The sequence below is a fragment of the Oryctolagus cuniculus genome, chromosome 1 (genome assembly GCF_051225735.1).
Source record: "Oryctolagus cuniculus isolate XC-2025 breed Fujian yellow rabbit chromosome 1, ASM5122573v1, whole genome shotgun sequence".
Classification (NCBI taxonomy): Eukaryota; Metazoa; Chordata; class Mammalia; order Lagomorpha; family Leporidae; genus Oryctolagus; species Oryctolagus cuniculus.
In genome coordinates, this window is record NC_142867.1 from 165,777,947 (window position 1) to 165,804,841 (window position 26,895).

Sequence of the window (26,895 nt, forward strand, 5' to 3'; positions counted from 1 at the left end):
AATGATTTCTACCCCAATCACATCTGTGAACAGTGGAAGGCACATGTGGTGAGTTCCAGGACAGGATCCTACTGATTCAAATCTGAGAATAAAGGACAGAAAAACAAAACTGGCAGGCTTGCTGTGCACGAAGACATTGTTTTTCACTTGGATGCTGGAAGCTAACTAAAAAGCAACTGGAACCAAAAGAAATTTTAAAAATAATAGGTAATAAGTGTGAATAACATATAACATGGTAAACAACAGTTACTTACGTAACCTTACATTTCCATAGATACATTCATTAGGATCAGATGTTCTGTTCTGTTTTTCCCATTCTTGTCGGTGTTTTAGCAATGTGATGAGGGTTCATTTACTTCCCCATCTCATGAAGTATCATTTCAGTCCCTCATCCTCTCATCCTACTATATTCTTCTCAAAATAAGTCTGATTTTGATACAAAACAGAACTTAAAAGAAGGCACCCTCTAATACTGACTCTAATGTAGTTTTATTTTTAAGTATTATTACCTGAAGATGATACTGTTATATATATATGGTGAGATTATGGGCAACAGTCCCTTTCTCCTTATAAAATATGAGAGATTTTCAAAAAAAAAAAAAAGCATGGCCAATGCACATGAAAAAACTATGCATGAACTCCAAAATTTTTTTCATCAAAAGAAAATTACCTTTTAATTCTATTTTTCCATAACTGGTTAAAGTACCCTCAAATAGAGATATGATGGAAAAAGTAAACTTTATTGTAGTAAGTTCTCACTTTAAAAAAATTGTTTCACATCTAAGGACCTTCACACAGAATGTTCCTCTTGACACCTAACTTTATCCTGTATTATAAGCCAACATCAATATGAATGCACAAATCTTCCTAGTCTGTGACAAACTAGAAAATGGAAAACATGGGCTAAAATCCATGCTTTGTAACATAAATGTTGCATAGTAAGTACTGAAAGCAAACCCTAAATCTATTCTGTGATCTAAAAATAAATTATATTGCCAAACTTTCTTACATGAAATGCAAATTCAGTTACACTAATTTAGCTGAGGACTACAGGACTTCAAAACACAAATACTCTTACACCTCAATACACACATGAAGGATACTAAATAATCTAATATTAACAATGTCACGTAAGAGATTTAGCACTGTAAGAAAAAAAATTCTTGCTCAATCATCATCACAGTGATAATTCTGCATGCTTCTCCTATACCTACTGTACTCATCAAATAAATAAAGCCAACACACTTAAATACACACACACACACAGATACACACACTCTTCCAATGTTCAGTTTGCTCATCAAATTTTAAGTGGATAAAATTTCACTTAGTCACTTCATTCTAACACACCTTAACTGAGGCAGGGTTTCACAGACTCTCAGAGCTAGTAATTTACACTCCTTATTCTCTTTCCCCCACCTTAGGAGGAATATTAGGAATATAACACCATCAAAAAAACTTACCTCACTAATTACATTAGACATGATACCAGTTATGAACTACACATGCCCACTATCAAAGAGAAAGCTCCAAATCCTGCTTGCTATCTCCTTGTCATTTCCAAGTGTACATATATCTACTTCTACAGTGAGAAAAGATTTTGCTTCCTTAAATGATCACTTAACCAATTTTTTACAAATGTGGTTTTTACTATATATTCCAGAGAGAACTACATACACCTTTTAATACATCTTCTATACTCTCACTTTTGTTGTATTTAATGCTTCCAGAAGTGATTTTTCTTATGACATGTTACAGTAATTTATAAAATCCAACATTTCTCAGTGAGTTATAACACCCATAAGATTTACTATTTTCTTATTTTCTTTCTTTTTGTTAACATTCATTTAAAATACACATTATAGTAGTAGTACCACTGCTGTCTTTAACAGAATAATCTGTAACCTGGCTTTTTATGTCATTCCACATAGTAAATAAACACAAATGCCAACTCATAGGATGAGATATTTCACAAACTATAACCATGGAAAGTATCAACAATACATTTAAAGATTTAGCTATAACTATCGATTCTTATATATTCTATCATTATGTAGGAGGTATTTACTGCAAAGTAAGCATTTAGCAAATTTACACTGGAGAAAAATTTCAAGCTTATGACTGTTGTTAGGGGAAAAATGAAAAGAATCTATTTAAGCACCTTATGAAATCCTATTTCATATAATTTAAGCTTTTAGGTAGTTTTGAATTTTCATTATTCTAATAAATGCTATACAATATTTATCAAAGTGAAAACATGCTAGAAGATTTATATAGCACAGTTTCTCCTCAAGGGGTTTTCATTCTAAACTAGATAAATAAAATAAATGTAACAAGTGTTTATAAAGCTCTTGGTAAAGTTAAAATTCTGTATTCTTGAAAGTACATAAGAGAGCAACAAACTACTGTCATCTCATGAACACATAAATTGGATTTTATGTTTCATTATCACATAATATAGTTTACCATTTTTATTCATTTAATCTAATTTTCCAAACCTCCAAAACCATTTTTACAGATACTATGTTAGATGGTAAATAGTATTTGTCATTCTGATCCTAATGTTTACAGAATGTGATTTGGATGAAGATAGAACACTTTTAATAAAAACATATAAAAAGCCATCCAATGAGGTCAAGTCACATTGGTTACTAAACAAGTAAAAAAATTCTCAATTCTCTCATCTAAAAAGGATATAATTTTAGAACTATTGCATTTTCAATGAATAGTTTCGTGCTAGAAGTAAATATGAATATATTAATATTCTGCTAGAACAAGAATTTTTTAAGGTCCCTGTCACAAAACAATTACCACTGAAAAGTATATTAAGAAGTCAAAGGCAGTGACGCATTTGGCCTAATGGTTAAGACACAGGTTGGGACACCTACACCCCACATTAGCAGGCCTAGGTTGTAGTCCTGGCCTGGCTCCTAATTCTTGTTAATGAGCACATTGGGCTCAGATAATGGCTCAAGTGGTTGGGTTGCTGCCACCCACCAAGGAAACTCAACATCCTGGCTCCTGGTTTGGTCTTGGCCCATTCCTGGCTGTTACAGATATTTGTAGAATGAACCAATGGATGGGGGATCTTTCACTCACTCTCTCTTTCTCTCTGCCTTTCAAATAGATAAATAAAAAATTTAAAGAAAACATAAGATAGACTAAAAAGAAATACGTAACAACTGTACACTGAAAACTATAAAACACTGGTGGAAGAAATTAAAATGACCTAAGTAAATAAAGAGATTATATAATTCTTATGGATGACACCCAATATTGCTTCAAAGATTAATTTTATACTAAAACAGATCTATGGAGTTAATGTAATTCCTATAAAATCCCACTAGGCTTTTAAAATTTATATGAAACTACAAGGAACCCAAAACAACCAATGCAATTTGGAAACACAAAACAAAGTGAGATGACACATATGCTACCTAATTTTAAAATAATAAAGCTACAATAAACAAGAAAATAGGATAATGACATAAAGATACTAATAAAAAAACAGAAAATAAGTAAACCTATGCATAAATGATCAATTGGTTTTTAATAAAGATACCAATACAACTCAGTGAAAAAACTGTAGTCTTTTTGTTGGAAAAAAAACGACAACTGAATACATATGACACTTAACCTAGTATCATACACTGTAATTCAAAATATATAATAAATTTAAGGTAAGATTGTAAACTAGAAGTAAACATAATAACCTAAGTGAGCTTAAGTTATACACAAAAATTGACCCTACATAAAGCTCACAGGAAAAAAGAGCAATAAGTGGATTTCATCAAAATGAAAGATTTTTGTTCTTTCAAAAGCTGTATTTAAGAAAACAAAAGCATAAGACCACAGATTAGGTGGGGAAAAAACTTTGTAAAACATATATCTGAGAAGGACTTACAGTCAGATATGTAAATATATAAAAAATTCAATGAGGTGACAAAAAACATTATTTTTTTTATGGGCTGATGGGGGCTGACCTTGTGGAACATATGGTTAAACTGCCACTTGGATGCACAGCATCCCTGTTGGAATGCCTAGTTAAAGTCCTGTCTGTTCCATGCTCCAGTCCAGCTTCCTGCTCCCATACTTGAGAGGCAGAGGTGATGGCCCAAGTACTTGGTGCCCTGCTACCAAGTGGGAAACCAGGTTGGATTTCCTGGCTCCAGGCTTTGGCCTGGCCTAGTCCCAGCTTCTGTGGGCATCTGAGGAGTAAACCAGTGGATGGAAGATCTCTCTCTCTCTCTCTCTCTCTCTCTCTGCCTCTCCCTTTCTGACACTCTGGCTTTCAAAAAATAGATCTTAAAACTAAAATAGGTAAATGGTTTGGACATGGTACAAAAGAAAATATGCAAATGATCAATAAGCACATGAAAAGCTGCTCAAAAGATTAGTCATTTTAGGTAAACACAAATTAACAAGTTAATGGAATGACAGCTAAAACTTATAGCACTGTTAATATCAATTTTTGGCAGTGATGTGGAACAACTGGAACTCATCTACTACCTGTGGAAATGCAAATTGGTACAGCCGCCTCTGGAAGACAGTTTGGCAGTGTCTTAGAAAGTTAAACACCCTCATCAAGTGATTCAGCAATCTCAGTCATACGTATGCCTTATCTGAGTAAAATAAAAACATATGTCCACAGAAACACTTGTACTAAATCTGCATAAACTGATTCATAATAGCTAAAAACTGGAAACATTCTAAATCCCAACAACTAGTAAACCAAATAAATTGTAGTACACAGTGAACTACTACTCAGCAAGAAAAATCTACTATTGCTATATAAACCAGTAAAATCTAAAAAAAAAATCAAGTATAAAATGTGTATGTTATATAATTCCAATTATATGAAATGCTAGAGAAGGCAAAACTACAGATTTATAAAGCAGGTCTTGGGTTCCCACAGGCAAAGAGATGGGATAGAGGAATGTTTACAAGAGAGCAGGAACAACTTTTTAGGGGAATGGAAATCTATCTCAATTGTGATGACTCTTTTCCTCATGATGGTCATCATGATGATACACATTCATCAAACTGTACACTAAAAATTAGTCAATTATACTGTAAATTATACCCCAATAAAGGAAATATTTTAAAAAGCAATTAAATATATGCTAAACATGTTTGATAACTTATCCATCCCAGAAACAACTGCAATTTGTTTGATTCGGATAAAAAATGAAAATGTAAAAAAAAAGTATGCTGATGAAAATATGTCTTTGTCTCTCTCGTTCCTACTATTTCTATGCATTGTTTTCACCTAATTTATATTCATAAACAATCTATATTGGCATATAAGACCGTCTTCCTAATTAAGGCATCTATATTTTAGAGGGTGCTTTATTTTTTTTTAAAGATTTATTTTATATATTTGAAAGAGTTAGAGGGAGAGACAGAGAAAGAAGTATTCCATCCACCCATACATTCCCCAAATGGCCATAATGACCAGGGCTGGGCCAGGCCAAAGCCAGTAGCCAGGAACTTCCTCTGGGTCTCCCATATGAGTGCAGCAGCCAAAACACTTCGGCCAGTCTCTGCAGCTTTCTCAGGTGCATCAGCAAAGAGCTAGATCAGAAGTGGAGCAGCACGGAATCGAACCAGTGCCCATAGAGGGAAGTGCAAGTGGAGGCTTTACCCAGTCCACAACGCCAGCCTCAAGGGGTGATACATGAAAATAAAACAATCACTAACTGATAATGACATCCATTGGTAATTCTTTTGCAGAGGAATACCTTCTCCAAAGCCCTTACTATCTGAATTATCCACCCCTATAAACTGGATAGCCTGTGGTGTATCAACATGCTACTATCCCACTTGTTAACAATCCCCAATCCTTGTTCTATTTCTATTTCTCATAAGTAAGTGCTTAACTTCTGAATTTTTGTCATGTGACAAATACTATATAAAGAATTTATAGCAATATTCTAATCTGGATATATTACAAACATAATGAAAATATCCTTGAAGAGTAACTACAAAAGGAAAGCTACTATTCTTATTCTCCAGTGCACCAAAAAGACAAAGCATACACAGAAGACAATTTTATTAATAATACAAGACACTATATATGCTAAAATAGAGTGGCAAGTGGTAAAGATAATATTTATATGGTGGAACAGAAAGGAAAAACTGACTAGAGGAGCTATGTAGGATTTGAAAAAGATGAATGAGCATATTCTTACCAGAGCAAAGAACAAGAGAACAGCATGGATATGAAAGGTGAGAGAATAATTACTTGAATTGGAAGATTAGAGAGAAGTAGAAGAAAAGGTTGGAAAAATATAATTTATTTATCCAAACAGCATTTATTATACTTATATGCCAGCTATAGTACAGAAATGGAGTTGTTTAGAAGGAAGATCTACACTCAGGAATTTTTTCACTCTGTAGCAGAGAAATTAATAGAGCTCAACAGATTCATGGCAATTTCACATACCCTATCCCAACTAATCTTGACAACACATTGTTGTACAGAATGGAAAAACGGAGGCTCAGGAAGGTATACTTGTATGCTTAAGGTCATACAGCCAGAATATGACAAACCCCACCTTCATCTTCCTACTCCTAGCCCAGGGCTCCTTCTCTTGTTCTATTAGCTATACCATTTAGCCCTTTTCACTTTGTGAAGAAAGTAATAAACCATTTATTTTTTAAAAGTGTGATGTGATAAAAGCAATTATTTAGTCAAACGCACATGATCAGGATATGTGGATTGAATTAGAAGGCAAAGAATATAGAAAGCAGAGCTATTAGAACCCTAATAATCCAGCGGTAGCAGTGGAACAAAAGCCACTGGACACAAGATCTTCTATGAAGAGTCAACTGTATGTCTTACTTGAAAATGTCAAAGAGATTCACAGACAATTCGGAGATTGGTAGAATCACTGATAAAACTGAAATGTCAAGATTTAGATCTATTCTGTCAAAATCATCTATGTGCGAATTATTTCCCAAACACAAAGATATTAGATCAAACACTGTAAATGTCTACCTCTAAGACCAAAATAACTCAAAGTTTACTGTCATCCTTGGATACTTTATTTACAGATACTTGTAATTAATCTGTCTAGACTTGAAGTCTAGACACCACTCCCCCTCCAACACTCAGAGGTATCCATATTTATAAAGCCCAGTAAGAGTTTAGGCCCACTTTCTGGAAACCTCTAAGATATCTGTACATCTAAAACTAAAGAATAAATACATGTTGAATTAAAACTATCATTGTGTCAGAGCTATTTCTCATAAGTAAGTGCTTAACTTCTGAATTTCACAGAAAGGCTTGCAACTAAGAAATTATTTCAAAACTTACATAAAGATGACTCTATGTTACCTCCGAGTTCCAAATTATTCCTCAAGAAAGCGTTGTATTTGTAAGAGCTGAGCCACAGGACAATCATGAGCAACTCCGGCTGGAAAGAACAAAGGTCAAACGCTGCTCTTTGGAATGGCCAGTAGAGGCTGCCAGTGTACAAGGACATGTAGTGCTCCCTTCCCCCACTGCCCCCAGACACACACAGTTGCTACCCAAATAAGAGGCTTTCCCCAGTGTAAAATGAGGTCCAGCATTCTGGGCACATCATAAAGCATTCTTCAATGGCAATCACCAAGTGTCTTTTCAACTGTAGCTTTTGGGTATGCACAAGAACAAAATAAAGGGAGAATACTTGGAGGACTTTTTGGAAAGATGATCACATTTAGCCAATGACCACAAGAAACCACCAAGCTCATGTGATTACCTATCCAGAAATGATATCTCAAGTTTTACAAACAAATGAAAATGGGTATTTTCACTGAAGATTAGCTCTATGAGTGGCCTTAAAAGTCTTATTCAAACTAATGTAATATTTGACTTTTTCAAATAAAGCAAATCAGTCACAGTGTTATTGAGTAGAAAATTATAATTTGGATCTATAATTTGGAAGTAGCAATATTAAATTATAAATATTAAAATGCCTAATATGAAATTCCTTCATATTCAACAGTTAGATAGTGTCCATCTGTACCCATCACCTGGAGCCAAGAACACAGTCACTCAACTATACCAGTGGCAATCACTTTTTAAAAATCATTTTGTGAATCTTCCCTGTGATTTTTAAGAATTATGTATCTGGCCCTTTTGAGCTCCACAACACTGCTATTTCTTGTAGAGAAACTCAGGTGTCAATCACTGCTCCTTTTTGCCACGCAAATACGTGCAGCAGCTTTCCCTTGTCATTCCTATTCTATGTAATGTAGGCAGCTTAGCACTAAATCAATTTAAGGAACTGCAGAAGTTAAATACATACATTATTATGATGATGACAGAAAAGGCAATGAATGTCTTGAGGCTCCTTTTGCTTTCTTTGTCAAGGAAGAAAAAGCTAATTATCTGAAGCTGTCAACCATGAAGACCTAGACCTATTTAAGTCAACATTAGCCTTGGACACTGAAAACATTTTCATATTTTTGCCTGTTTTCTTTCTGCAAAAAAGAATAAATTATTTCATTACAAAATATTAAACATTCTAAAGGACAATGCAAAACAAGTTGGAAAACATAAACTACACACTTGTACCCTTTTTCCCATAGGACCAGCTCATTTAATATTTTTAAGAAATGCCTGCAATTTTTTTGTAATACCCATTCTGTACTTAGTGTAGACAAAATTTAGAGAGATGCAAAGCCTGTCTTCACAAATTCATACAAAAAAATTCATGTAAAAGCCTTGACTCTGGTTACAGTGAAAATGTTACAGATGATCAAGGGAGAAAATCTGTTCCTTTATTTAACAAAAAGAAAAATGAAAACACATTCTAATGTTGAAATGAAACAAAATAACAGGAAAAAACTCCACACTGAATCATGGGTTTCCATGTTTGTATATTCTCTTTATTTATTCATCTTCTAGTTTCCAGTCCAGTCCTATCTGAATCCAGAAATGAGCAATTAATTGGCATTTAATTTCCTTAAACTTAAAGATCAACATATTTTGTCAGGGTATCAAATAAGAATGAAAACAATATTTTTAATAAGTCAAAGAAAAAACAAGATGTAAACTATGAAATCTCTGAACATTATGTTCTAAAATGTAAAAAGAAGTCATTATTCTTGATGATCACCATAAATTCTCTTGACATTTTTTCTGACTTGAGTATTCAGTGATAAAATACTGTTTTCCTATTATTTTCTTTAGAAGAACTCTCATTCCCAAAGGAATATGCTTGGTACTATTTCACAGTTTCATATTAAAATCCTGTCCATGTAACGAATTTTTACACACATGTAACCCCTAAACTAAGGAAATCAGAAGAAATATATTTAAACTTTCAAATTAAGAAAAAATATGACATTTTCCCTAACAGAATTATAGTTTTAAAAATCCACAGCTATGAGGTCAGCATTTAGCCTAGATGTTAAGACTCCTGCATCCCGTATCATTGTATCTGGATTAAAGTGCTCGGCTCCCACTCCTAATTCCAGCTTCCTGCTAACGGAGACTTTGCAAGGCAATGGTGACAGCTACTACCGGCAAGGGAGCATTGGACAGAGTTCTTGAGTTCCAGCTTCAGCCCAGCCCAGCCTAGACTAAGGCAGGCACTTGGGACATGAATCAGCATATAACAGCACATGAACTCTACCTGTCTGCCTCTCAACTAAATAAATACTTTAAAAAATAATAAAAGTGGGGCCAGCGCTGTGGCGCAGTGGGTTAATGCCCTGGCCTAAAGTTCTGGCATCCCATGTGGGTGCAGGTTCAAGACCCGGCTGCTCCACTTCCAATCCAGCTCTCTGCTGTGGCCTGGGAAAACAGCTGGAAGATGGCCCAAGTCCCTGGGCTCTTGCACCTGCGTGGGAGACCCAGAAGAAGCTCCTGGCTCCTGGCTTCGGATCAGCACAGCTCCAGCCATTGTGGCCAATTGGGGAGTAAACCATCAGATGGAAGACCTCTCCCTCTCTCTCTACCTCTCCTTTCTCTCTGTAACTCTGACTTCAGTAAATAAATAAATCTTTTTTAAAAAAGTGCTTTATGACATTATTAAAAAAAAAAAAAAAACAAGGCAAGTATTTTATTCTGGCCCCATTCTACAAATGACAAAACTGAGACAGGAAGAGTTTACATCACTTGCACAGGACCCTTACAAAAAAATGGCAAAGTCTCAAATGTAGGCCTGCTAACACCAAGTGCGGTGCTTCTTTTGTTACTGTCATTATCAATTGACTTTGGCTGCAAAACATCTTTGAAACATTTCTGTTCCTACTCTATATAACCTGGTCTCCAAACTTGAGATTTACTAAGTGCATCTGAGCTCACAAAAGCATTGTGTTTATGCTTAGGTGTGGTATAGTAACTCAGGTTTCCAAAATATAATTATTTTCTAAATATAATTATCTAAGCCTATCAAGAAAATCTCCACCCAGATTTTGAATGTTCATGAACGTGATTGCTAATCATTACCAAAAAAAATCCTCAAATTCCAGGAAGAAAAAAAAAAGCCTAATTTGCAAGTTTATAAATTAGTCTTCTCCTAGCTTACATCCACTTAACAGGACAGAGAGAAGTAGAGCCTTTTTGTCTTCCTCACAATTTTTCCACACATGCACTGCCATTAATGAAGGCCAGAATGATCTCATTCAGTAAACCAGCTTCTGCCCTTTCATTAGGTTCTAATCTAAATTATAGTATAAAGGCTCAAGGCTCTGCGCTTGTGACTGGCTTATGATAAGGGGCATTGGCTAACTATGTGGCCTAATGTGGTCTTGGGACACAGAAGGTTCTTTTTATTTTTTTTATTTTTTTGGACTTTATCAGTCTTAGTGCAGGCAATTTATTTTGAGCCAGAAAAATAAAATATAATCTTAAGCCATCTGGTTCTGTAACACTCTATATTTGTTTAGAAAGGTCACTGTTGTCAAGTTATTGAATGTTATCTCTGGAATTGACAGGAAGAGAGAAGTTTTTGAAAGCAGGCCAGGAATGTTAAAGCACCGGATATTAAGGTATAAAGTAGTGCTTAAAAGCTTGGGCTCTAGTGTTCAACAGAACACAGTTCAAATCCCAGCTCTACCACTTACTACACTTAAATGATGTTGGGCAAGTCATGAGCTTTCTTAACCCACTTTTCCATGTATACCATCTAAATAAGCACCACTGTGGGATATTATAATGCAAAATAATACAATAATACCTATATATCACTAGTTCATAATTATCATGCAAAATTTATTTAAATAATTATATTCAGTGTAATTTTTATTCTTATAATTCTTTAGTTCTGCATGACATTAAACTTTTGTCATTACCCTTATAAACACTTCTCCTGACAGCAAAATGAAACTCAAATACAGGATCACAGTTTATAATATGAAAACAAAATATATGGATTTAGGGCCTATATTTATCAAAATCTTCAGGGTATTTTAAGCATTTTAGAATATTCATTTCATTTTGTACCTGATTTATGGTAGCTATTATTTTATCAGTGAAATAACTGAGTTGCTTTGAAGAATGAATACTAGGTAATACCAAGACCAAATGTGAATGACTTCAGTGGGGGCTATCACTGATGTTTTACTTGACTACTGTTAAGAGTATCCTGAAGTGGTTATGCAATAGGTTGTTTTTTTCTTTACATTATGCAGTTTTCTATTAATGTTGCACAGCAATCATATGATCCAACTATTGCAGTAGGAAGATGGTCCTTGGTTGATTTAGACAGGCTATTTAGGCCAATGTCCTCTGTGAGATTAGCAACATGGTTAAAAATATACAAATACTTAAAACATACAGAAAACACAGCTCAACCCAAACTCCATCCAGAATGTTGCTAAAAAGCAACATTTTCAATTAAGAAGGCCAGAGTCCACACCAACTTAGATAACCATTTAAGGACCCAAATAGTGGACAAATACATTACATTCCCTTTAGTAGAAATTCTCTTCAGATATAAACAGTTCCCACAAAATCAAAGTAGACACTATAAGCTAGTGTAAAAGTAGCAGTCTTTGGGAAAAAAAGATTTCCATCTGTTTTCTATGTTAAGTAATAGCTTCTAGAGAATTCCTGTTTGGTATCCTAACTATGTTCCATAGAAATTACTGGATTCTGTAATTTCTCTACAATACTGATCTGAGAGTTAAGAATTATTAAAAGAAAATTTTGGATTCCAGGATCTAGCCAAGAATAATTCCAGTCTAATATAAGTCTAAAGCACATGTACTGAATTAAGGGTTATAAAGATAAATGCATCAGATTTATTTTTAAATCTATAAAGAAAAACACTAAGAACCTCTTGACCGACCTTCATTTACCCAACTTGCTGTATGAACCTACATTCTTTATTTCTTCTCTAATCATATAGACAGATGCTTGCAGCATACCAAAAACTCAAGGCATGTGGGCTTCTCCTTGGGTCTCCCCCAACCATTCTTCTTCCAAATGTTGAGCTGTATGTTCATGGAGAACAGTAGTACTTTCTTGAAAACTTACTGTTACTATGGTAAGTCAATTAAATATCAGATAAAATACCAAAGCAAAATATGAAAAGTTTTGTACCTTTTGAAACTAAATCAAGGGGCTGGCACTGTGGTGTAGCAGGTAAAGCCACTGCCTATGACACCAGCATCCTATATGAGCACCAGTTAATGTCCCGGCTGCTCAGTTCCAGTCCAGCTCCCAGCTAATGCACCAGGGAAAGTAGTGGAAGATGGCCCAAGTGTTGCAGTCTCTACAACCACGTGGGAGACCTGGAAGAAGCTTCTGGCTCCTCATTTCGGATTGGCCCAGCTCCAGTTGTTGCAGACATTTGAGGAGTGAACCAATAGATGGAAGATCTCTGTCTGTCCCTCTGTGCGTGCGTGTGTGTGTGTGTGTGTGTGTGTCTTTCTGTAACTCTGCCTTTCAAATAAATAAATAAATCTTAAAAACACTAAATTAAATGCTTTGAAAAGCAAGTCACTATAAAATATTGCCACTGAGTTAGGCAGAGCTAACATAAATAGTTTAAAATGGGAAAGACATAAAATATAGAAGTGATTCTCAAATTTTAACTTGGAGACATTGCAAAAACACAGATTACTGGCCTCACCCTCCAGAGTTTCTGTTTCAACAGGTCTGGGATGAAATCTAAGAATTTGTCATGTCAAGAAATTCCCATGTAATGCTGATGCTACTGGTGTGGGAACAACAATTTGAGAACCACTGTTTTGTTATTGTCTCAATGTTTAATCTATATGAAAGAAACAAGGCGTAAGTTAGGCATGTTTTGTGATGTAGATTTATGTAAGACCTAGAGTTCCAATTAGCAAAACTATACTATGAGGAAAGACTCTTAGTCCCAACCACAGACAGTTCATGTAAGTTTTAATTTAAAATGTTAGTGGAATGTATATACCACGTTTTATTACCTTCTATTTGAGCTGACTTTTTCAATGCATGGTTAAACTCTGGGAACCAATCTCATCAGAACAGACTCCCTGTCCAACAGAAACCATAAAAGTACCACTCAACTTTCAAAGTCCCTTGATCTTCACAATTTGAAGGCATAAACTCTGTGACTGCTGCCTTAGTTATAAGACTCCCAAAAGCACAAGCTCCCAATATCAATGAAGTCTTTAAAATAAGTTAAAAAGTTCAATATCACCATCTCCTACTTACAGATGAGATTTCATACTCAGAAAGGATAAGAAATATACCTAATCTTATGTCAGCCAAGAAGTAGCAAAATCATGACCAGATGTGTCTCCAAATATAGTGTTTGTCTTTCTTTTTTCCAACCATACAATATTACAGCATAATATTTGCAAGAGTCAAACACAGTTTGGAAACAATATAATCTTGGGATCCCAATCAATCTGAAGGTCTACAAAACAGAAAATGACTAAACTTATATAGCTATGAGAACGAGATGATTATAAGCATTACCTCGGTCATCTTCAACACACTTGTAAACATAATCTATAAATTGAACTAATAATTCAATAGCTATACAAGACCATCATACACAGGGCACCGGAAGTTAGTCTACCAGACCTGAACCAAGGTTTTCCGCAACATAATCCTACTTGAGCAAGAGGATGTGAGATTCATAAGCAGATGCAGCAGGGTTAAGTGAGATGAAGACAATGCTGTTCAGAAAGAATTGAAACACTCATATATACAATGTAGTAATTCAAAGATGAATTTATGGAATGTTTGGAAACAGAACTGAGGAAATAACACAGGAATGGAAATAACCATTGAAATGACACCATTAATAAGTTTATCATTCTAGAAACTAGAGGCAACGACAAAACAGCACCCTTTCTCTGCCTTGTAAGACAGTAATGTCTTCATGTAGTATCTTATAAATTCCATAGGAGAAATCTATCTTTTAGATATGAAGGAATTTAAATCTGAAAATCCTCATTCCTATATGCTTACAATTTTGGTCCCATGCAGGGCTTGAGTGTTTGACATCAGGGAACAATGTGATTACTCACCAGAACTGTAGGCATTTCTTCCAGCAGGTAAGTCACCAGCAGCCCACATCACCCAGCCTGGGTTCAATTCCTAGTTTAGCTCCAGACTGCAGCCTCTCACCCAGGGGCAGCAGTGATAGCTCAAGTAATTGGGTTTCTGTGGGTGACCTGGATTGTATTCCCTCTCTTCCCTCTAGCACCAACCCAGACCTGCCATTATGAGCATTTGGGGAGTGAACCAGAGAATATGAATGTTCTGCCTCCCCACCTCCTCAGTTCCATGTAAACACTTACACCTGTCTCTTTGCCTCTCAAAGACATTTTCTAAGTTTTTAAAATTTTTTAATTGTAAGAAACCTAAAAAAGCTACGAATAGTTAGGATAGCTTTATGGAAAGCTCCCCCACCCCATCCCACCAAAAAAAAAAAAAAAAAAAAAAAAAAAAAAAAAAAAGAAACTACAGAAAATAACAATGTTAGCAAGGATAAGGATAAACGGTAACTCTTCCCTGACATTCGGATGTAAAATGTTGTAGTTACTACACACCTTCGAAAATTTGGGGAATATCTGGTGGTATCATAAAACTAACACTCTGTGAAGCTTCATAAAGCAATAGGCTGTATAGGTAACATTTCCCTCAGAGATTACATAAATTGACTATTTAACATGGAAATTAAAAGGGGATATTTGATTTCTATAGTATTTTCCACTTCCACATCCTGCTTTCTTTTAAGTTAAATATTTTCTAGTGTACTTTTTCACTCTCATTTTTTCTTTCACTATAATTTTATTTTTAATTTATTAGTGGTTATCCTGGGGACTACAATTGGCCAAAGCTATGCCAGACTGAAGCCAGGAGCCACAGGCTTCTTCCAGGTATTCCACATGACTGCAGGCGCCCAAGCACTTGGACCATCTTCCACTGCTTTCCCAAGTACATTAACAGGGAGCTGGACTGGAAGTGAAGCAGCCAGATACAGAACCAGTACCCATATAGGATGCCAGAGTTGCAGGCAGCAGCTTAACTTGCTATGCAACAATTCTAGCTCCTACAATTTTTTTTTTTTTTTTTTTTAGATTTAAAAGCAAGATTTATTAGAGTCAAAGACCTCCAGCAAAAGCAGCATGGAAGGGGGGCTCCAAAGAAGGAAAACCCGAAGCGACCAGGGGCACTGGGCTTTTTAAGCATAATGTTGGTGAAAAAAACTTCAGCTTCACATTCAGTTACAAGGTAGAGAAAAACCCATCAAAAGACCTGATCTGCAATCTTTTATCCATTCTGGCTGACTCAGGATAAAACAAAGAGCCATCAGAAGGGTGGGAAACATAATTTACTCAGTTTTAAAAGATTTGAGGAAAAAATTCACAAACCAAAACACATTTCTCATACTTTTTTTTGTGTTAGATTAGTTCTTTATTTTATAATAATGTTAGCTTTATAACAATAGGTAATATTTATTATGCATCTACTAGGTCTGGGTCCTGAACTAGCTATTTGTACATACATGCACTTACTTAATTTTCTTAATTATAGTAGCCCTTTGAGTTAGGTCCTATTCTTATACCTATTGTTTGGATTAGAAAGTTGAGGCTGGGAAAAGTTAAGAAACTAGCCCAATGTCAGTGATTAACACAGGTAGGTTTATAGCTGAAACAGGGGAGCCTTTGCTGAGATTTTTGCTTTAAGGATGACAATATCAAATCACATTGACTCATGCCTTTCATAATACCTTTGTACTTACCTTTACCATTAATCTTATTTTTTCACATGGAGAAGAGTTAACCATCTAGTGCCTTTCAACTTGAAGGATTCTCTTTAATGTTACTTATAGAACCCATAAGTGACAAATTCTTTGTGTTTTTTTTTTCCAGAAATGTGTTAGTTTCTCTTTCATTTTTGAAGGGGAGTTTAGTAGATACAGAATTCATCATTGACCATCCTTTTCTTTCCAAACTGAAAGTACCTTCTAGGCTCCAGAGTTTCTGAGAACAAGTCAGCTATTCGTCTTTTGTGGATCTCTTGTATGCAAGGAGTAATTTTTCTCTTGTTGATCGCAAAAGTTCTCTCTTTGACATTAACTTTCATAAAGTTGACTATGATGAGCCTAGATATATAGATCACTTTGGCTTTACCCTACTTGGATTACAATGAGTATCTTGAATGTGTTATTTTTCAGCAAATTTGGGATGTTTTCTGCCATTATTTCTTCATTATTTCTGCCTCTTCTTCTTCTACTCCATGATGCCTATGTTGGCACAGTTAATGGTGTCCCAAATATCTGTGAAGGTTCTGTTCATTCTTATTTTCTGTTTCTTAAACTGGATAATCTTTACTAAACTATCTTCAAGTTACTGATTATTTCATCTGCTAATTCACAGCTACTGTGCGCTTCTAATAAATTTTTCATCTCAGTTATAATACTTTTTTAACTCCAGAATGTCAGTGTGTCCTTTGTATAATTTCTGCCTTTATTTATATTCTCTCTTTGAAAACCATTCTTCTATCTGCCTTCAATGTTTTAGAAATGGTTTCAATTATTTCTTTGAAAATACTTACTATAGCTAAGGTCTTTGCCTATTAAATTCAAAATCTTGTCTCCCACAGTGATATTTTTCTGTTGGCTGAGTTTTTTTTTTTTGTTTTTCCAGTGTATACAGTATAACTTATTCCTTTGCAAGTCTCCATTTTGTTCCTAAAAACTGGACATTTAGCCCGGTGCCACAGCTCACTAGGCTAATCCTCCGCCTTGCGGCGCTGGAACACCAGGTTCTAGTCCCGGTCAGGGAGCCGGATTCTATCCTGGGTTGCCCCTCTTCCAGGCCAGCTCTCTGCTGTGGCCAGGGAGTGCAGTGGAGGATGGCCCAAGTACTTGGGCCCTGCACCCCATGGGATACCAGGAGAAGTACCTGGCTCCTGCCATCAGATCAGCGCAGTGTGCCGGCCGCAGCACGCCGGCCGCAGGGGCCATTGGAGGGTGAACCAATGGCAAAGGAAGACCTTTATCTCTCTCTCTCTCTCTGTCAACTCTGCCTGTCAAAAAAAAAAAAAAAAAAAAAAAAAAACCAACTGGACATTTAGAATGATATATTCAAACAACTCTCATATCAGGTTCTCCCCCGACATTTTTTAATCACTAGGTTCTTGTATTTCTTGATGCTGTCTGTGTAACACATTCATGAACTAATTCTGTAGATTCTGTATTTCATACAGTATGTGGCCATTGATTCTCTGCAGATTTTTTTAAGGTTCTTTTTAAGTCTTTTTAAGTCTACAAATCATATCTGGATCAATACAAGGTAACATTTACTGTTGAGAAGATTTCCTGAAATGCCTTGCCTATATTTCTCCTATCTTTCACCAAAGGGATCTTTGCTTAAAGTCACAAGCCTTGAAAAACAGCTCACAAAAGTCTTTGCTTTCATTTCCTACTTACATAGTACCTCAAGATCAGCCAGAGTGGACAATCTCTTTTCCTAGTCTTTCCTGGACATGTGCACAGCCTTCCACATCATTCGCCCTTTTAAATATCCAGGAACACGTCAGAGTTTTCCAAAGTTGCCTAAGGTTGGCTAGCTCTCCAGGATTTTCTTTTAAATTCCTGTCCAGGCTCCTGATTGTCCTCAAGTGAAATCATAGCCTTAGGCAGTGGAGATCTTGCCAACAGTTTGCTATTGTTTCAGTAACACCCTGGGGGTAGGTTTTTTCTTTCCCCAACTGAGCTGAGCTCTGAGTCAAATCAAATAACCAACCATTTTCTGAGAATAGCATTTTCCCAGGGAATTGCAAGTTCAGACAAAATATTAACTATACTCTGGGGATAGTACCTTTAAAGGAGCTCCAAAAATGAATCTTTCTGTGTGTGTGTGTCTCTTCTCACCCCCTTACTCTTTCTGATGTCTGGAATGCTGCTAGTTTTGCCTATACCCTAAGCTGGGGAGAGCAGGGAGATGAAAACAGACTCAAGTTAAAATGTCAAAAGACTCCACTGTCTTCCCAAAGTTCAGTAGTTTATTCTTGAACAATCTTCAGTTCATTCTCCAACTTAGTTAATTGCTAGAATTTAAAATGGCTTACTTTTATTATCTTATCCATACTTCTGTTGACTTACAGAGTGAACAAGTTTACTAAGCTCCACCCTCTAAAATTCTGGAAGTTAATCAAATGTTGTAATATTTTAAATTAATTGTATAGCTTTTATTAAAAAAATTTAACCAAGATAAAAATTTAATTCAATAAAATTATATTTAAGTTATACTAACAAATTTCCAATCACTGATTTTTACCTCTAGCAGAAACTTAGCAAAAAAAATCTATATTGCAATATTTAAGAAGGAAAGAAACTAATCTATGTGTTTGGGTGGGGAAGATAAACTGCGTGAGAAATGCCTTACTGGATTACATCTTTCCCACTAATTAATACATGAATGACCAAAAATAAAAGTGATTGCTGGTATTAGATCCACTCACAGCCCCATCTTGAGGTAGGCAGGCATATGAGATAAAACTGATCAAGTTTGGGAGCTGGAAGACCACACCTTCACCACACCCCTGTGTGACTTCATGCCCTACCTGACCACACCTGGGTGCCCACCTGCCCACCAGACCATGTAACCACTTCCCTTAAAAAAATATATAAAAGGGCCGGCACCGCGGCTCACTAGGCTAATCCTCCGCTTTGCGCGCAAGCACACCAGGTTCTAGTCCCGGTCGGGGAGCCAGATTCTGTCCCGGCTGCCCCTCTTCCAGGCCAGCTCTCTGCTATGGCCAGGGAGTGCAGTGGAGGATGGACCAAGTACTTGGGCCCTGCACCCCATGGGAGACCAGGATAAGTACCTGGCTCCTGCCATCGGATCAGCGTGGTGCGCCGGCCGCAGCGCACCGGCCACGGCGGCCATTGGAGGGTGAACCAACGGCAAAGGAAGACCTTTCTCTCTGTCTCTCTCTCTCACTGTCCACTCTGCCTGTCAATAAATAAATAAATAAATAAATAAAAATAAATAAAAAAGAAAAATATATAAAAGGCAAGGAACACCCCAAAAGGCTCTCTGCCTCTGTTTTGCTGCTTGTGATAAGCGGTGGATAGCTGTTCAAAACACTTGCTGCACGTGGCTTTTGGCCTTCTTTCTGCTTGGTATGAACTCCAACCTAATCTCCAGATTTTCCCTTCTCCTTGGATTGGACTAATGCCCTCACTCTCCTATGCATATTTCGCACTGAATAAAAGCTTAAAATGTACCGTGCTGCCTCATTCATTTATGCCAGTATTCAGAATTCTTCTCTGAATATTAAGCAAGAACCCATATGGGCTTATTAATATTGGGAATTTATTAATAAGCATATGGTGATATAGTATGTCACCCCAAATTCCAGTTTCTTTCTTTTCTTTTTTTTTTTTTTTTTTGACAGGCAGAGTGGACAGTGAAAGAGACAGAGAGAAAGGTCTTCCTTTTTCCGTTGGTTCACCCCACAATGGCCGCTGCGGCCGGCGCACTGCACTGATCCAAAGCCAGGAGCCAGGTGCTTCTTCCTGGTCTCCCATGCGGGTGCAGGGCCCAAGGACTAAGGCCATCCTCCACTGCACTCCCAGGCCACAGCAGAGAGCTGGACTGGAAGAGGAGCAACCGGGACAGAATCCGGTGCTCTGACTGGGACTAGACCCTGGTGTGTCTGCGCCTAGTGAGCTGGGGCACCAGCCTCCAAATTCCAGTTTCAATCTGGCCTCCCACCATTTTTCTGGACCAGAGAAACAAGTTCAAATGAGGAATAAGGTTATTCTATCTTCTTGTTCTTGGCTTCCCTAGGCCAAATCAAATTCAACTCAGACAGGGAAGAGAACAAAGGAGAGGAATTAGAGAACTGAACATAGGTGGCAACTCTATCTCTTGAGATTTCTCTGAAGAGACTCAGTACAGAGATATTGGGTTTACCTCAGATTCATCCCAGTATAGGCCAAACCCATGGAGTTAAAGTAGAATAAAGTGAGCTTCTGGAAAAAGAAGAGAAGAGTTATTCATTACTATTATCTCTCTTCTATGTTAGCGGATATTGGCAAGCTAGGTAAAGACTGAAACTATCAGAGTAGGCCAAGAAAAGTAACACCTCTTAGCAAAGCTTTTATTTTCAAGAACATTGTCGTGCTTCTTTGGCTTTTCCAATGTTGTATAACAAACCACCCTGAGACTGACTTGTCCAAAACAACAATCATTTTATTTTCTCATAATTCCTGGCAGGACTCAGCTAGGCAGTTCTTCTGCTTATCTTCTCTTGCTGGTAGTCATTCGTAAGATTGCTTTCAGCTAGCGGGTGGGGATTGGGTTCAGCTAGGGTATTAGGATGCCTGTGTTTCTCTCTCCACTAAGTTTCAGGGCCTCTGCCTCTCCATGTGGCCTCTTTTCCACACAATTTCTTTCTAAGAGGATATTCAGATTTCTTATATGATGATTCAATTTCCCCAAAAACAAAAGCAGAAGCTACCCGGCCTTAAAGCTTATGACTAGATATAAAAATACTTTAAATTTGGTTGTGCTGAAATGTTTACTATAGCAAATTGCAGAACTAGTCCAAACTGAAAGGAAAGGAGTTACATAAGAGCTTGAATACCAATAATGCTATAGACTATTAAAACCGTAAGGTCAACGTTCACATTTTTGGAATAAAGTAACCATAAGAAATTATAAAATGGTTACAACTGGGTGGGCACTGTGGCACAGTGGATTAAGCCACCATTTGGGATGACCACATCCCATATCAGAGTGCCTGGGATCAAGTCAGAGATTCACATCCAACTCATTTCCCTGCCAATTCACACCCTGAGAGACAGCAGATGATGGCTCAATCACCAGAGTTTCTGTTACCCACATAGGAGACCCAGCTGGAGTTCATAGCTCATGGCCCAATCCTGGCTGTTGCAGGCCTGGATCTGGGGAGTAAACCAGCAGATGGAAGATTTCTGTCACTCTGCCTTTCAAAAAAGCTAAAATAAACTTTTAAAGCTAAACGGCTAATATTGGAGGAATACTTGGTTATACAGTCTGATTATATTCTATCTTCTTTCCCACAGTCAGGGTCAATCTAGGTTCAGTGAGGATCTTAATTATAGATAGAACCCTGTCCTATGACCTTGGACAAGTCAATGCCTCCAAACTTTAGTTCCCCAGTTGTAAATCAGGGAAAATGACAGGTACCTGGCCTACATTACAGAAACGCTGATAAACAAGTAAGCCAAGAAAGAGTTGTGAAAATTGTATTCTGTTATATAAATATAAGGTAGTATTTTTCCCTGACATGATGCTAAGTATAGATAATCTAACTAGGCTCCTTTCTATTAATAAAATGATAATCATCATCAATTACTCTTCATGCTAAATTACTACAACAATATTATATATAATAATGGGCTAAAATTATATTTTGTGTTACTATGAAGAATAACAACACTAATGATAGCTACAATTTCCTGTTGTCCAATTATGAGTCTGGTGTTGCTAGACACTGTGGGTAAACTCCAGCCAACTGACACAAACATGGCTGCTTTAAGTAACTAGTCCATGGTCACACAGCTAGTAACTGAAAAATTCATCATTATCGCCTTCTATATAACAACAACTTGCTAAATATTCTTATTTGTTGTCTAAATTAAAGAAAAAAAAGGCTAGGACTATCTGGCTTTAATGAAAGTCTTTGAACTATACCAAATTATTTCTCTTTCACAATCCTTATTATCATATTCAGCTATTAAAATTATAATTACAGGAACCATCTAATTAATACAAGAAATTTGTCACCTTCTTCAGCAGCAAAATGGTTTCTCATATGAAAAGTAACTTCACTTTTCTTTAAAAAAATTTACTCTTTTACTCATTTAATGAGTTACTGTGAGTTATAATGGTCATGTTATAACATGGGGACTTCAGTGAAAAAGAAACAAAAAAGATATTTGCATATGAAAAAAACACTAAAAGCAAAAAAAAAAACAAGTATTTTAAGTGGCAAAATTATGTGCAGTATGAATGACAAAACAGCATATCAGTATATTATGAAGAAGAAATCCTGAGAAGAAACTAACAAAACATATGCTGGGGCCAGTGCTGTGGCACAGCAGGTTAATGCCCTGGCCTGAAGCACCGGCATCCCATATGGGCGCTGGTTCTAGTCCCGGCTGCTCCTTTTCTGATCCAGCTCTCTCCTATGGCCTGGGATAGCAGTGGAAGATGGCCCCAGTCCTTGGGCCCCTGAACCCACATGGGAGAACTGAAGAAGCTCCTGGCTTCAGGCTTCAGATCGGCGCAGCTCCAGCCATTGCAGCCATCTGGGGAATGAACCAACGGATGGAAGACCTCTCTCTGTCTCTACCTCTCTCTGTAACTCTTTCAAATAAATAAAAATAAATTTTTAAAAAAATATGCTAATGATATAAATGGAAAATCAACAAAACAAATATTGTTTTGGTCCATTTTATGTTGTTATTGACAGGACATCACAGACTGGAACATTTATGGAGAAAAGAAATTAACTTCTTACAAGTCTAGAGGCTTGGAAGTCTAGGGTTGAGTGATAAGGATCTTCCACTCTCCTCTTCCCATGGCAGAAGGCAGAGGGAAGAGAGGGCAAGAAAGAAAGCAAGCAAGCAGGGCCAAACTGCTTTTCTAACAAGCCCTCTCTTGTACAACTGACCCACTTCTGTGATAAGAACAATCTATTCATAATTAATGGCAGATTGCTCATGACCTAATCATACCTCTTATTAGGCCTCATCTCCCAATACTGTTACATTGAGGATTAAGTTTACAATATATGAACGTATTACATTGAGGATTAAGTTTACAATATATGAACATATTGCAACAAATACGAATGGCTAATAAATATGCTTTGTAAAATTTATCCTTAGTTATCAAAGAAACAAACCCAAATAAGATTTTCTTTTTTAACTGTCCAAATGGCAAAAAAGATTGATCTTGCCTAGTACTGGAGAGCAAGCAAAAAAAAAAAAAACAAAACATTAAAGCACTACTTTTCAGAATATGAAATGCAATGACAATTCTACAATGGCACAGCAATCTGACAATTGGTAAAAATAATCAATATACTCAGCCTTCCACTCAATAATTCTATTCCTAAGAATTCACAAGAAGGAAGTAATTATCAAGTTGCACAAAGATTCACATACAATTATTAACAATTATACCAAAGTAAAGGATATTACCTATATATATCCATAGACTATTAAAGAAATTGTGATGAATTCATGTGGTGCCAATAAAAAGATACAAAATTCAGGGCCGGCATTGTGGCATATGAGTTAAGCGATGCCTGCAATGCCAGCATCCCATATTAGAGCTTGTTTGATTCGCAGTTGCTCCACTATTTATCCAGCTCCCTACTAATGCTCCTGGGAAAGCAGCACAAGATGGTCCAAGTGCTTGTGTTCTACGACCCTTGTTGGTAACCCAGAGTTCCATGCTCCTGGCTTTGGCCAGGCCCAGACCCAGCAATTGTGGCCATTTGGGGAGTGAACAACGGATAGAAGATCTCTCTCTCTCTCTCTCTCTCTCCCTGCCTTTCAAATTAATAAAATGAATTTTTTAAAAATAAGAAATTTTATTCATTGCCATAAAAACATGCAAGATATGAATGTTAAAGTTAAAAAAAAAAGTTGTATGACCCAGTTTTCCCAAGAAAGGCAGCCATTTTTGCATTGGTAAAAGGAAGGAGGGTGTGCACATAAGCAGAAGCACATCCAAAAGCAGCACAGTGAGCACATATGCACTCATGGAGAGAGAAACATCTCAAGAAGATAGGATAGTGAGCCTGTGAACAGATGTGTAGGGTCTCTGGGCAAGAGAAAGCATTTTGTTTATTTTTTTAATTTTCCTCTTTGGCCATTTCAGTATTCTCTGAATGCTTTACATTAAGCATATGTAATTTCTATAATCATAATATATTATTTTCATTTATAATATTGTGAACTTCCATAAGCATGAGGGTCTGTGAACTTTCAAGTGTTATTACTTCTAAAATTCTGCCTAAAAGCCACTGATAGATACTGAATGAAAAGTTGCAGAGTATACCTCTTTCATTTGACAAATGCAAAATTATAAAACTTTCATCATTGCTTCAACTCACATTACAATTTGTAATTTCTTTTAAAATGTCATTTACAAATTAAAATGCAGCAGAAATGTTTAAGGGCTGTGTGGTACACTTGGTATAAGTATGCCCATTAAGGAATAACTCACATACATAAGGTCCTAGAGACTTTGATTCTTTGGCTGAAAAAAGTCCCAGCATCACTTGGTATGCTAACTTGGGGGGCTATTAACTTATACTTGTTATATAACATAATTAGAATTTCAATTAGGGGTAGATTAGCCACAGCCAATGTTACTTTTGAGTTGCCACTGTAGCTACAGCATATGCAGTTTAGTTATCTGCTTTGTAGATTTTTCAGCTTTTATTTCATATGAAGTCATGATTCTAAAAAAAGAAATACTTCAAAGCAATAAATCGGGGCTGGCGTCGCTGTGGCTCACTTGGTTAATCCTCCGCCTGCAGCACCAGCATCCCATATGGGCGCCAGGTTCTAGTCCCAGTTGCTCCTCTTCCAGTCCAGCTCTCTGCTGTGGCCCGGGAGGGCAGTGGAGGATGGTCCAAGTGCTTGGGCCCCCGCACCCATGTGGGAGACCAGGAGGAAGCTCCTGGCTCCTGGCTTCGGATCAGTGCAGCGCTGGCCATAGCGGGCATTTGGGGAGTGAACCAACAGAAGGAAGACCTTTCTGTCTCTCTCTCTCAATGTCTATAACTCTGTCAAATAAATTTAAATAAATAAATAAATAAATAAATAAATAAAAAAGCAATAATTCAATTTGGACAGTAGATGGGCAGGGAAGTCAGCAGCTACTTCCCTCAGGACTGAGTCCAAGTACCATTCAGATTTACTACTATCCTCCTCTAACATGGGAATTTTAGGAAATACGGTGGGGGAGGGGTGCATTACAATTGTCACAGTGATGAGAGGATGGTGGTCCTATGCCATCTGGACCCAGAGATGCTAAAAACGCTGCAGAGTTTAGTACCTCACCCAGAACTGTCCTGTCAATAATAGCAATAGTGTCCCTGTTGTAGCAGGGATCATGTTTTTCTTATTCAACATTATATTTCTAGCCTATTGCATAGCAGGCATTAAATAATAGTTTGTGGGGCCATGATTGTGGCACAGTGGGTTAAGACACTGCCTACAATGCCAGCATTCCAAAAGAGTGCCAGCTCAACTCATGGCTGCTCCACTTCCCATCCACTTTCCTGCTAATATGCATGGGAAAGCAGTGGAAAGCTGCCCAACTGCTTTGGTCCCTAACATCTACATGGAAGACACAGATGGAGTTCCAGGCTCCTGGCTTCTGCCTGACCCAGCCCCTGCCACTATAGCCATTTGGGGAGTGAATGAACAGATAGGAAATTCATTTCCTCTCTCCCTCTCTCATTCTCTCTTTCTCTCTCTCTTCCTCCCTCCCCATAACTCTGCATCTCAAATAAATAAAATAAATCTTTAAACAAATGGTTTATTGAATAAAGTCACAATAAGCAACTTATGGCTCTGATGTATAGAAAATACAATGGAATGAAAAAGAATGACAATAGAGGAATTGTAACTTTTTAACCTCTCCCTGAGACAGGACTTGGAGACTAAGGCTTCATTTATACTTTAGGGAATTATATGATGAGACACACCTATTCCCAAAACATGTGGAAAAGCATAATATTCCACACTCAAATACATATTCTAAGGGACATATCCTCCATTACAGAGATCCAGGTATATGCTTTCATCCATTCTTGACAACTCAGACATATATTGGTGTTTAATTTTGGTTTGGAAACTGGGAGGCAAAACAACTTGTGGTATAGTAATATGGGCTCTGGAGTAAGACTGCTCTGTATGAATTTGACTTCAGCATACATCACCCCAAAAATACTTAAAATCTCAACATACTATTTATAAGCTTTGCAATTTACCTAACATCTTCTAGTGCCAATATCTCTTATATAATATGGAATAAGTAAGCAGGATCACATGGCTTGTTCTAAACCTCTGACCTAGGCAAGTGGCAGGACTCATAACTTTTTAAATTTTACAATTTGTGTGTTTGTGTGCACAACATCCCACATGGACACAGGACAGCAACCTTTAATCATATAACTCAGCATTTCCATAGAAAAATAATGTCCCAAGTACATATTGGATAAATAAAGATCCTTAAGTAGGTTCACTGAATTATTCAAGTTTTAAAGAAAAATGTTTGCCACAAACTTTAAGAAAAATTCCATTAGTGAATATAAGGAATTATGCATTCACAATATCTACTTCCCTTGGAGAGTTAATGAAAGGATTAAATGAGTTTATGTAAGGTACTTACCCCACATCCTGGCACAGAGTTAGCACAATTATT

General features: G+C 36.8%; 1 protein-coding gene across 7 annotated transcripts in view; it reads right to left on the minus strand.

Annotated features, from left to right (window-relative positions):
* RFX3 (regulatory factor X3) overlaps positions 1–26,895 on the minus strand; it is a 337,813-nt gene that overhangs the window by 271,840 nt on the left and 39,078 nt on the right. The window contains exon 1 of one of the 7 annotated variants that reach the window (XM_070051485.2): positions 7,319–7,427. The exons of the other annotated variants lie outside the window; for them this stretch is intronic. The gene's annotated coding sequence lies outside the window, so the exon portion shown is untranslated. Of the gene's footprint in view, positions 1–7,318; positions 7,428–26,895 lie in introns of those variants that run through there. 7 annotated transcript variants of the gene reach the window in all.